The following is a 12,686-nucleotide window of genomic DNA, read 5'->3' as shown; positions in this document are numbered from 1 at the left end:
ATTTAAGAACTTGTATTCTGAAGTCAAACTTCTTTGATTCTCACTTAATTGCTGTCACTCTGGGCAAGTAATATAATTTTTCTTTTTTTTAAGATTTTATTTATTTATTTGACAGAGAGAGACACAGCGAGAGAGGGAACAGAAGCAGGGGGAGCAGGAGAGGGAGGAGCATGCTTCCCACAGAGTGGGGAGCCTGCTGTGGGGCTCAATCCCAGGACCCCGGGATCAAGACCTGAGCTGAAGGCAGACGCTTAACGACTGAGCAACCCAGGTGCCCCAAATAATATAATTTTTTTAAACTTTAATTACTAAATCTGTAAAATGGGTATAGTAATAAAATCTAACTACTAGGCTTATTGTTAAAAATAAATTGACTGTTTCATAAGAAAATTTAGAAAAGTGCCAGGCACATACTATGGATTTTGTACATGCTAGCCATTATTATAATTTTGTTATTGTGTGGAAATAAAGTTGAATAAAACTCATGTTTATGTTTCTTAAACCAATATTAAATAAGGATATTGACAGATAAATTACAAAATCTTAAAAAGTAAAAATAACAGACACTATTCCTTTTATTGAATGGGACTTTAAAATAAACACTAAAGAGTTATCTGAATTTTACATTCTATAATTTTGCTTATATTTACATTTAAAATATGATGCTTTTAAAATATCTTTTTCTGGGACTTGATTTTTTTTTTTTTTTACTTACCTACATTTTTCCTACAATGGTGTGTTTTTGCATGTGTAAGTGTGTGATGTTAAACAAGATAACTGAGCTTAAACCGTGACTGAAACTTTGAGCTATGTATGTAAATTTTCTATTGTACATTTTTGCATTTATGTGCATAGGGTAATTGCTCTTGTTCCACTATTGTTCTTCATACAATAAAAACTGGATATAAATAGAAAATGAATAACAGCTAGATAAAATGAATGATATGAGTAAACTTAGGGATTCCATAATATTTTAATAGAGGTCTCTTAAAAGATCATAGGGAAAAAATCAGTTCCTTAAAAGAGGGCCATTGATTGGGTAAATATTCTGAAATCTGATCTGTCTCGTATCATTCAACAGCAACCCAATGTCTACAAAGCACTGTGACAAAAAACTTGGCATACAAAATAAATACAAAAGGTCAAACTAGTTTGATTATAATAGTCACTTAAAGGAGTCTTCTTAGGGTATTTAGATTTCTGGATCTTGCTCCAGACGAGGGTTCATTCAGTGAACCTTTTCTGTAAAGTGCCAGATAATAAATATTTTCCATATTGTGGGTCATATAATCTCTTTCACGAATACCCCACAGAGTTATTGTAATAGGACCGCAGCCACACACAATAGGGAAGGTGAATATTTATCTACAAAGTTGTGGTCTGGATGTAGCTGGAGAGCTATAGTTCCCCAATCCTTTTCCTGACTAATTGATCAGCACATGGGCCCCTTGAATAAAGATTTTTAATAAGCAACACAGGTGGATTATCATGATCAGACATATTTGGGGAACATCAAAATGAAGTACATACATTGCATATGGCATGTCTTTGAGTAGACTTCAGTTTATGAAGATATTATATTCATGAGATTTGTAGTCAGGCTCCACAGAAACTAAGTGGGGTAGGTAAGAGAGTTCTATACTCTTTTGGAACATGTGAATCTTTAACTCTATCTGGAGTAATATAAAGCATTTAAGCTCATTAAAGAGGTAATAATGGAGAGAAAGGAGTGCCATAAACACCATATATATATATATATATATATATATATATATTTTTTTTTTTTTTTTAATGTGAGTGAGTTCCTTTGTCAATTTTAGGCAGTATTATTAAGCCATGTGAGTGTGTTCCTTTGTCAATTTTAAGCAGTATACTCAAACTTGAAGGTCCCTCTAAATTTCTGGTTTCCCTTGAAAAAATTGACATATTTGGCATTCCTTATGTCATCCTCTTTGCCTTTAAAATGCCAGAACTCACCTGGAAATGAATACTGTATCACCCTTTTAGTGAAAACATGTTTTTTTCTGATTCACACAATCTTTGCCTGGCATATTTAACTCATTAGATTTAGCTGAATATACTGGTAGGTATTTAACTTTAGACACTTGTTTTAGAATTATTGTGAATACATTTCACTCATCAGGAAGAGAACAGATCGTAGAGGGATTTCTTTAGGAGAAATGTAAATTGTCTGCTAATAGGAAGAAAAATTTAAAGGCTACCAACTGTATAATCTTTTTCCAGAAAGTACCTATTTATCAATTCAGACTGATTATATATCAGCATAATTTGAATATTTTAATGTATGCATGCTTGGTTTTACATTTTCCTATTACATATTTTCCAGAGTAATCTGATAAAGACTAAAATAAAATAAAACTGAACCAAACACTTTCCCAGGGCAGGTTAAATAAACACTGCAATAACGTATGTAAATGTAAATATCTCTATGTCCTTTAGACATGCTATGTTTCTTATCAAAACTAATAAATGAGATTACTTTGAAGATATTTTAAGCATATTTTGTAATGTTATATTTCTAAAGTAAAATGAGGGTGAAAAAGCTGTTTGAGATCCAAGGCTACGAAAACCAAACCTCAAAAATATGAAGTAATAGATTTTAGGAATAATAAACATCTTTTTAAAGTCAATACATGAAAATAATCTAACATTTGACCTGATGGTCTCAGATTTTCCCCCCAATTTTGAATTGTAGTATTTTAGGTTCTGCCTGTCAGTCTTATTGGAATTTTTTCATATTCCAATACCCAACTACCAAACAAATTAGGACAGGAGAACTCTATGAAGTACACATTTATTTTGCTTCTTTTTTAGACAAAAGCACTGAATTGTAGACAGACTCATCTTCTCAAGTCACCTACTAGAAGTTTCAAGGATCCCACGATCTCATCATCATCTTTCATGATACCCTGCCTCCACAGACAGGGGTACATGAACAGTGGAGGAGTAACTATGGTTTACGGATCAGAGTCCAACATAGGAGGTCTTGTTGCTGTCTAACACTGCATAATCTTCATAATCTCTGGATACTGATATGTGAGGAAGTGATATCAAGAGTCTGTAGCTCATGAGGGGACCTAGCCAATGTTGAGGATGAATAACAGAAAGACAGGAATAGCCTATAGAAAACCTAGGTCCTGAATGTATCTTCAAGCAGCTGGATTAACCCATTTCCTTATCTCAAAATTTTTGTTAATATGATAGAATAAATCTCTGCAGAACTTAAATCACTAATAGTTGTGCTAGTGTGCTACCACACGCACACTAACATTAGGAAAATATGATATACAGTGTTGTACCATGCAAAAACTGATAACTGAGTACACTTATACTATTGCATGTATTAAAAACAATAAAATGTTAGAATTATAAATTAATTTCAAAACCAAGTAGTTTAATATTATTCTAATTTCTGCATCATAACTATAGTTGACAATAGAGTTTAGAGCCAACCCTGATTTTTAAAATAGTTCCAAGTTAAGTTTTTGAGTAGCGATTTTATTTATGATAGACAAATATGAAGCATAACATCATATCTATCATCTATCATCTATTTATCTCTCTAACTATCTATCATCTATCTGAAATAACATGCTGCAAATAGGATGGCAAATAAATTTTCAGAAAAATTATTTTATATGACATTACCTGGTATTTGCATAGTCCAAATTCCACAACTGTCTACAATAGAATGAACAAATTTATTGTCATTTATTAGTGTCAATTACAGATACTTAACCTGTGAGATATTATTAGCACTGTTATAATATCAGTTCACCAACAACCATTATTCCATATGATAATAAGTTTGGCTATATAAATCAGGATAGGAGCTTCTTATTTATGACTCTCTGGAAGTATGAGGAAAAAGATTAAGACTGGTTAGGAAGGGTAAAAATAGCTGAATCCTATATTCTATTAGCAGGGATAAAAATTGCATATTTTTATTATTCCAAATATGATCAAATCGCTAATTTCAAATATATTACTGTTAAAATATTGTTTACAATATATGGTTTTAAGATTAGCGTGATGATTAGTATCATGATTAATATCAAATATGTTTCTGATCTTTGATAAAAGACTATACAAATAAATATTAGCAGAGAGGATTAAACCTTTTCTCATTTAAGATAACCCGATTGTGATATTTAGATCTATGTGTGTACAAAAGTTTATTGTGTGTATATACAAATATTCTAGTATATGTAACTTTTACCCTGTGTGTGTGTGTGTGTGTGCATGGTGAGTGAGCAGCGGGTGGGTATTTCATCAAACTTTTAAAAATGCCCTATATTTGATTTTATGGTTCACAGAGATGTGCATTCTGGTAATTCTCTGCTGCATATGATCACTCTGAAGCCAATTCAATTTTTTTCAAAGTTTTATAGATATTTTAAATGGATATTTTCATAATTAATATGTGGTACCCTTGATATTTTACTTCTTACCTTTGTTGGTGTCTATAAAAAGCAGAATTCAAAACTCTTTTAAAATGATCCAAAAAACATATCTCCTTATATTCCATCACTACCATGTTTCTCCCAATTAAATCCTAAGGCCTTCATTTAAAAAAAAAAAAATTGCAGACAATTCCAGCCAGTTACTTCTCAGTTTTGATCATTGAGGGGAGAATTATTTTTTCCTGTCCACTGGATGTGGGGCCCAAGACTGACATGAGTCTTACTGGAGATTCCTGATACGTCTGGGTAATTGAGCTGGGGATTTTTCCAGGCAAACTCTCTTCTATGAAACAGGGTTGAATTACAGTCTGGGGAGATGTAAATGCAGATCATCATTCTTCTGAGATTTCTCTTGGCTGGAAGCATAGATGTGATTAGACATTCAACAGTTTCTCTTCTTCAGACTAATCTGTTTCCTCCATGTGGGTGGGCTTAAAACCAAATCTAAAACCTGAAATTGTTTTGTCATCAGTGTTGACTGTCAGAGGCTCTGTCTACATGAGGCCAAAACAGCCAGATGGGAAATGAAAAGTAACATCCATCATCTAAACATTTTCCTTTCCGAATGCCAAGCATGTAGATACTTGGAAACAATGTCATGGTTGACCGAATGTTTTGCTTTTAATCTAGATGTTTTGGCATTGTGTAGATACAACTTCAGCATCAGTATATAACTTCACTTCCTGTACCAAATTCCCAGATCTGCACAATGGTAAATACACTTAAAAAAATAATTCATTTAAATGTAACATATACGTGTGTGTATTAGATTCTTCACTTGAATAATGCATTATGTTTGGTATTGTAGAAGATATCATGCTATATATCCATAGTTAAAAGCAAAAAGTAATCACACACATGTACAGGTAACTAAAATTATTGGCCTACTATGATTTGTAATATTTAAAAAAATCATTTACACAGGACAACCGTATAGGAGAAGGATTGACATGCAGAACAGACAGGAGAACTGGGAAGTCCTCATGGAGAAATGCATTCATTTTGGAAGTTAAACCTAACCAGGGCTTTTTAATAAGAATATGTGAATGTGAATGGCATTTAAAGTGCAAAATGTATGAACAAGAATGGGCAAAAACTGGCCTATTGACCAAATCTCACTGCTGTATGGTTTATGTATACAGTTATATGGGAACACAGGTATAGGGGAACACAGCCACACTTACTCATTTGCTTTCTGTTTGCTTATTACCTATGGCTACTTTAGCACTACCTCATTGCCCTACAAAGCCAAGATACTTACTATATGGTCCTTTATAGATAAGAGTTTGCCACCCTCTGGTATATAATTTATTTAGAGAAGCAGGGTAGAATATAGTGTGATCGGCAAGAAGGCTGGATGCCACTGATATCAGGGCTTTGGAGCAGGAGGCATTGAGTACATAGGATTGAAAAGGGGGAAAAGAAAAGAAAGAAAAGAATTGAAAAGGAATTTCAGTCCAGATTGTTTAGGACCAAGATAACACGATAAAGACTAAATATATTTTAATATGAAGAGAATAATAGCAAGATTAGCCATATACTGTGACACGAAATCAGTGACAATGAATGTAATTGTTTGAAGGCTGAAAGAGAGCAGAGGTATTTTGGTAGGTGTTTCAACATTTCATTAGGTGTAAAGACAACTCTATTTAATTGAAATTTGATGCCAATGGTTTTAAAAAGCAAAGGAATTATGATGTAAATAATGACTCCTTAGTTTATTCATTTTGCAAAACCAAATGTTCACATTTTAGATGTTAATATAATTTATTATCTAAAAATGATGATCCTAAGGTCTTATTGTTTGAGAATTGAAATCATGAATGGCTTTGGGAAAATTATGTAAATATTTGTGCCACATTTCATTTTGGAAACTGAAGGAATAATGAGAGCTCTTTCATGGGGTTGGTGGCTGAATTAAATAAGGTGTTCCAAGTGAAGCACTTAGATAATAAATCATTATTATTGTGATCGTACTTATTATTTAACTGAAGCATAAATATGCTGTACTTCAAAATAGACTTCAAGCAAATAGTTTCTAGTTTACCACTTCTGTTCAACAATGTTTTGAAGGCTAAAGAACTGCTTTTTCTGCAGAGAATATATAGAGTTCTATATCCCTAAGGCCTGCAGGTTTTACCCAGCATGAAGTTCAAAGGAAAACTAAGAGAACAAGGTAGTGCCTGAAAAGAGAAATGGAACATTTTTTTTTTTTTGCCTGTTCACCTCATCTTATTAGCTCTGGCCATGTCTTTCTTATATGTAGCTTTCACAAATGTGAAGCATAGGATGTTTAAAGTGGTAGGAAAGAAAGATAAATAAAATGTTGCTATTTAGACTAAGACATGATCTCATGTTTTACATATTTAATGTATTTTTTTACTTTAAAAATATATACACACACACACACATTATATACAATTAGACTTATAATGACAGGTACCCAAACATAAACTCCTCAATTTTAATTTCGAGAAATACTTATATATCCCATGCTGGATAAACACAACATAACATTCACAACAGTACTTAGTTATAGCACATGATATCTATTCACTAATGAAAGCTTCATTTAAGATGAACGAATATATTAAAAGAAAACTATATCGCAACCCTGAAATTTACCTCAAAACATGCATTTTCAAATTACGTTAATTGCTAGTTTTTATTTTTTTAAAGATTTTATTTATTTATTTGACACAGAGAGAGAGAGAGAGGGAACACAAGCAGGGGGAGTGGCAGAGAGAGAAGCAGGCTTCCTGCCGAGCAGGGAGCCCGATGCAGGGCTCAATCCCAGAATCCCGGGATCATAACCTGAGCCAAGGCAGACACTTAACTGACTGAGCCACCCAGGAGCCCTAATTGCTAGTTCTTAGATAGAACAACTTCCAGTAGTGAAATTACGATTCTGTAACCTTGGTATATAAGGATAAAATCATATGTAAATAAAGTATTTAGATATGTGAATGTATAATATTTTCATGAATAATAATTACAAGATTGTAAATGTATTTGATATTTACTCTTATTGTATTGCTTTGTTATTGTTTGGCTGCTGTGATACAGGCCAAAATAATGAGTTGAGTAAGTTCATTTCTGCCTCTCATAATGCTCTGTGTCACAATGCCATTCTGCTATGGTAGAACATAGATGGATGTCAAAGCAGAACTCTTCTATTTTGTTGTTGATTTCTTAGGCTCCGAACATTACTCGTCATTTCTCAGTCTGCATTATGTTGTGATTGATTGGCATCTGGATTGTCAGACAATATGCTCGTGTCCTGGGAAGAAGGCAAATGCAAGTATATGATTTGAGCTTTATAGTGGAGGTTAGACGTCACCCCAAATAACTGTTCTTCCTAGTTTAGTCCACAAACTGGGAAAAAACTCGACTCTAGAGAAGGAGAGAGAAAAAGGAGTTGAGATGCTATTATCCAAGACTGGACCTCATGATGAAGAGTTCCTTCCCTTTGATAAATAGTACATTTTTTTTAAAGATTTTATTTATTTATTTGACAGAGAGAGACACGGCGAGAGAGGGAACACAAGCAGGGGGAGTGGGAGAGGGAGAAGCAGGCTTCCCGCTGAGCAGGGGGTCCGATGTGGGGTTCGATCCCAGGATCCTGGGATCATGACCTGAGCCGAAGGCAGACGTTTAACGACCGAGCCACCCAGGCGCCCCAGATAAATAGTACATTTTTTAAGAGAGATGATTGAGAATATGAAAATTGATGTTCCCATAGGAGTTTCTTTTAAAAAATATATCCTCTTGAATGAAAGCTATGTAAGTCTTGAAATGTTCATTTTGTTCATAACTCTATCATCTCTACCTAGAACAGTGGCTGACACATAATTGACACTGAATATGAATACCTTAAAGACTGGCTCTACCTTTTAATTTAAGATATCTGCTTAGCTCCCCCATGACGTCTATATTCCAATTACAGAAAAATAGAGAGCCTACCTATTCCCTTCAAGACAAGGAACCCCATTATCTCTTCATTCTCATTGGTCAGAGCTTGGTCACGTGGTTATTCTTCTGGGAGAGTGTGAAGTGTATTATTTATTCTGGAGACCATGACATCAGCTAAAATTTGAAGGTTATACTACTAATGAAGAAAATAAAAATCAATATGGGAAAACCATTAAGAATCTGTGGCACAATGATTTTGCATTTAAAAACCAAATTATAAAACCAGATATCAATGCTATTTTTCTTATGGAGTTGTTGCTAATTGATCTGGGCATGGTTATTTTATGTGTTATGTGTTTGAAGAAACAGCATCATTTCTACTTAATTGTAACATATTCAAATAAGTAAATGTAACTTTTAATGAGCAGTTATTTTTCATTTTCTTTTTGTATATAATTCAGAGATGTAATATTTTTTCTAGGAAATACAATATATTATTGGGAACACTAAAGAATAATTATGTCTTTTTTTGATCATTGTATTGTATCCACAGAAAATTTATATTCTTGAAAATATAATGTATGTATTTTTTAAGATGATGAATATCTTTTAAACACTAAAAACGTTGTTATTGTGTTTTTTTCCTGAAACATCTCATATAATCCACAGTTCCTAGGAACATGATCAAATTGCATGCAATATAAATGATTAAAAGGGGAGAAACAGTAAATATAAAATGTATCATTAAATAATTAAATATTCATGACAATATATAAAAAGTAAAGAAGTTAGTCTGAAAGAAAATTAAGGCCTGTATGTCAGAGCTTTTCTGCAATGTAAAAAAACATGTTCTTCGTAGGAGTTTATGCATGCACAGGAAAAAAAACATTTTCCTCTTCTAAAAGGTTTATTTTTTTCAATTATAAAAAGAAGTAAAAAAATACTTCTATGTAAGCAATTTAACAACTGAGTCTAGTGAATTTAAATGAGTCAACCCAAATAACTCATAGAAAACACCTAATAACTAATTCTGCTGAAGTGAGGAAATCAAATAGTCAATTTGAATTTAATGCAACCAATTTTATGAACAACATTGTAATTCCTCACAATTTGAGTTTTACCATACTAAACTTCTTTAATATATACCATAAAAGAAAAGTGAATAAAATATGATGCTGATTTGTGGGATTCAGGCAGTTTTATAAAATTTAGAACATGAGCTATTGAGGATAATATCTCATGATATAAATGAGACCAGAAAAGAGAATTTGGAGAGTGGAGCTGAGCAGACAGTGAAAAATACAGACAAGCGGGGAAACCACCTAATTAAAGTAACAGTGAGTAATGGGACTGTCAATACTGTCCAGTCCCTTACAAATTTTTCTCTGTATTAGGGCTTTTTACTCCAGAATTTTAATTGGTCTATATTTTTTTACAATACTGTAATTGAAAATATTTTTAAAAGATCACAATATTCATATTTTAAACTGACACTGAAATCAGCCTCCTGCATAAGAATCAAGTGTATACTGAAAATGCACAGTTTCTTAATTAAATGTTTCTTTATACATGTGAGAAAAATCTTTCCAAAGGCAAAGAGAAAAAGTATTAATATACTAAGAGGTGACACATGTTCCCAGGGTCACCAAGAGATTTTAACTAGTGAAAGTGAACACTTAACAATTTTGCTGGAATAGATGCTGCTCACTGGGTCTATTTTCAGCTAGCTAAGATAGAAAGTCACTTTCATTTTATTCCACTCCTCATGTTTTCTTTTTGGAGGATTTTCCTAGATAATAATCTTGGTCTTTAATGGAGAGGAATTGAACATGAGTGAGATTCTTCTAGAGGTGAAACTCTTCCTGGTCCTAAGTTGCTTATAGGCAAATCTGTAGAGAGCATCTATACCTTGGCCTGCCCTCTGCCCCTTGATAGAAGCTACTTGGAATTTTTCTCCTTTGTCATTGACTACCTGGAGAAATTGCCTAATTCAGGGGTGTCATATTATAAGACTCACTTGTCCACAGGTGAGTTATAATCTCCAGCTCAAGTTCTTGTGAATAATTAAGTTGACATTTTTATCTCTGCCTCATTCTTTATCAATCGTTTCCAAATCCAGATGGAGGATAGAAAGGGAATTGGGGAAAGAGTGCTGATACGTACTCTCAAACCCCAACATAATCTAATTGCATATAAAGCAAATTTGAATGCTATCAGCGCTATCTGAAAGCACATTGCACAACAATGCATAATAATGTGTGTATAATAAAATGCTTATATATATATATATATATATATATAAATATCTTAGCAAATAAAGCTAGTCACCAGTAAATTTAGTAATTATACTGGATTACCTTTAAATATGTCTTAACAGATGCCATAGGTTTATTCCATTTATATCCTTCTGGGGGCTCTTCTACCATACCACAATTTTCCTATATCAAGTCCTTTACAGATTATTTTTTGTCAGAAATTATCTTGCTTAAATCTTTGAATGTTTCTCATTTCATTCAGGTCTTTCCACAAACGCCATCTCCTCAGAGAAACCTTCCTGGACTGCTAAATAGAAAGTGTCCTCTTGCTCACCCTTACTTCCTAAGCCTTTACTCTATTGGACTTAAGTTTTCTTCATTGCACAATAACTCTCTGAAGTCATAATATGTTTTATGTGCATTTTTAACCTTCTCTACTAAAGGATTTTGTCTTACATTGGCCTATGGAAAAGACCACCAAGAACACACCTGCAGGGGCACCTGGGTGGCTCAGTTGGTTAAGTGTCAGACTCTTGGTTTCAGCGCAGGTTGTGATCTTAGTGTCGTGAGTTTGATCCCCACGTCTGTGGGGAGTCTGCTTGAGATTTTCTCTCCTTCCCCCTCTGCCCCTTCCTCATGCTCTCTCTTTCTCAAATAAATAAATAAATTTTTGTTTGTTTTTGTTTTTTTTTTTAAAGATTTTATTTATTTATTTATTTGACAGAGAGAGACACAGTGAGAGAGGGAACACAAGCAGGGGGAGTGGAAGAGGGAGAAGCAGGCTTCCCGCGGAGCAGGGAACCCGATGTGGGTCTCGATCCCAGGACCCTGGGATCATGACCTGAGCCGAAGGCAGACAGACGCTTTAACAACTGAGCCACCCAGGTGCCCAATAAATAAATAAATTTTAAAACACACACACACACACACACACACACCCGCAGTTGTAAGGAGGGAGGATACACATCATATGTAACCAGGATGTTTTAATAAGAAGGTGTACAGAAAAACTTGTCATAGGATTTGGGCTCGTGTAAGGAGATTTTGGGGACTGGGTAAGAATGTAGGGTGTTATCTAGATTGGCTGCCTAGTCTATTTGATCTGCTATAACAAACTTTTATAAACAACAGAAATTTATTTCTCACAGCTCTGGATGTTTGACATCTAAGAACTAGATGTCAGCGTGGTCAGGGTCTGGTAAGAACCCCTTTCTGGGTAGCAGATGGCTCTTTTTTCACCATATCCTTATAAGGCAGAAAGGGCAAGAGAACTTTCTGAGGTCCCTTTTATAAGAACACTACTGCTGATCTTGAGGGCTCCACCTTCATGCTCTAGTCCCATCCCAAAGACCCCACCTTATATTACCATGATATTGAGGATCAGTATTTCAACAAATGAATTTTGGGGGGATACAAATATTCAGTACATTCCAGGCTATTCTTTTGATTACGGGGCTATTTATTTTTTCTTTCTCAAGGGCATATCAAACTAGGTCTTGGAGCAAATTCTTCCACACATTCAGGTATTTATTAATCAGATGTTTTCTAGCAGGAAGCTTGAAAACAGTCATATAATCTATTCTGTAGTCACCATGAAGTGCCAACTCTGTTTTTTGAAGGCACTCATCATATTTTATGAAAATTCCACATTTGGCAGAAACAATAATCCAGAGACAAGAGCCTAGCTCCCTTTATGAAGCATCAACAACCACAAATACTACTTAAAAAAATAGTTTATTAAAGGCTTATTTGAGAATCATGACTTCAGAGCCATCCCTTAAGAAATAGGGTTCAGGCCTCTTTGGGCCTCAAACCACTTATATATATAAGTGATGGGCAGTGTCTCTAAACTGTTTCATCCACTCTTTTTATTGATATAATTAATTTCTCCAATGAAAAGCTTATTTATCTTACTAATAACAAGTTTCTAATTTTACCAATAAAACTATGTATTGTTGTCTTTTATAGGCTAAAAAAATAAAATCTTATATGTGTTGATTGAGATATAAATAAATGAATGGCTTGCAGTGTTGCT

The sequence above is a fragment of the Eumetopias jubatus genome, unplaced genomic scaffold (genome assembly GCF_037043125.1).
Source record: "Eumetopias jubatus isolate StellerSeaLion01/CBP00866 unplaced genomic scaffold, mEumJub1_p1.0 scaffold_3, whole genome shotgun sequence".
Taxonomy (NCBI): domain Eukaryota; kingdom Metazoa; phylum Chordata; class Mammalia; order Carnivora; family Otariidae; genus Eumetopias; species Eumetopias jubatus.
Note: the sequence above shows the minus strand (reverse complement) of the source record.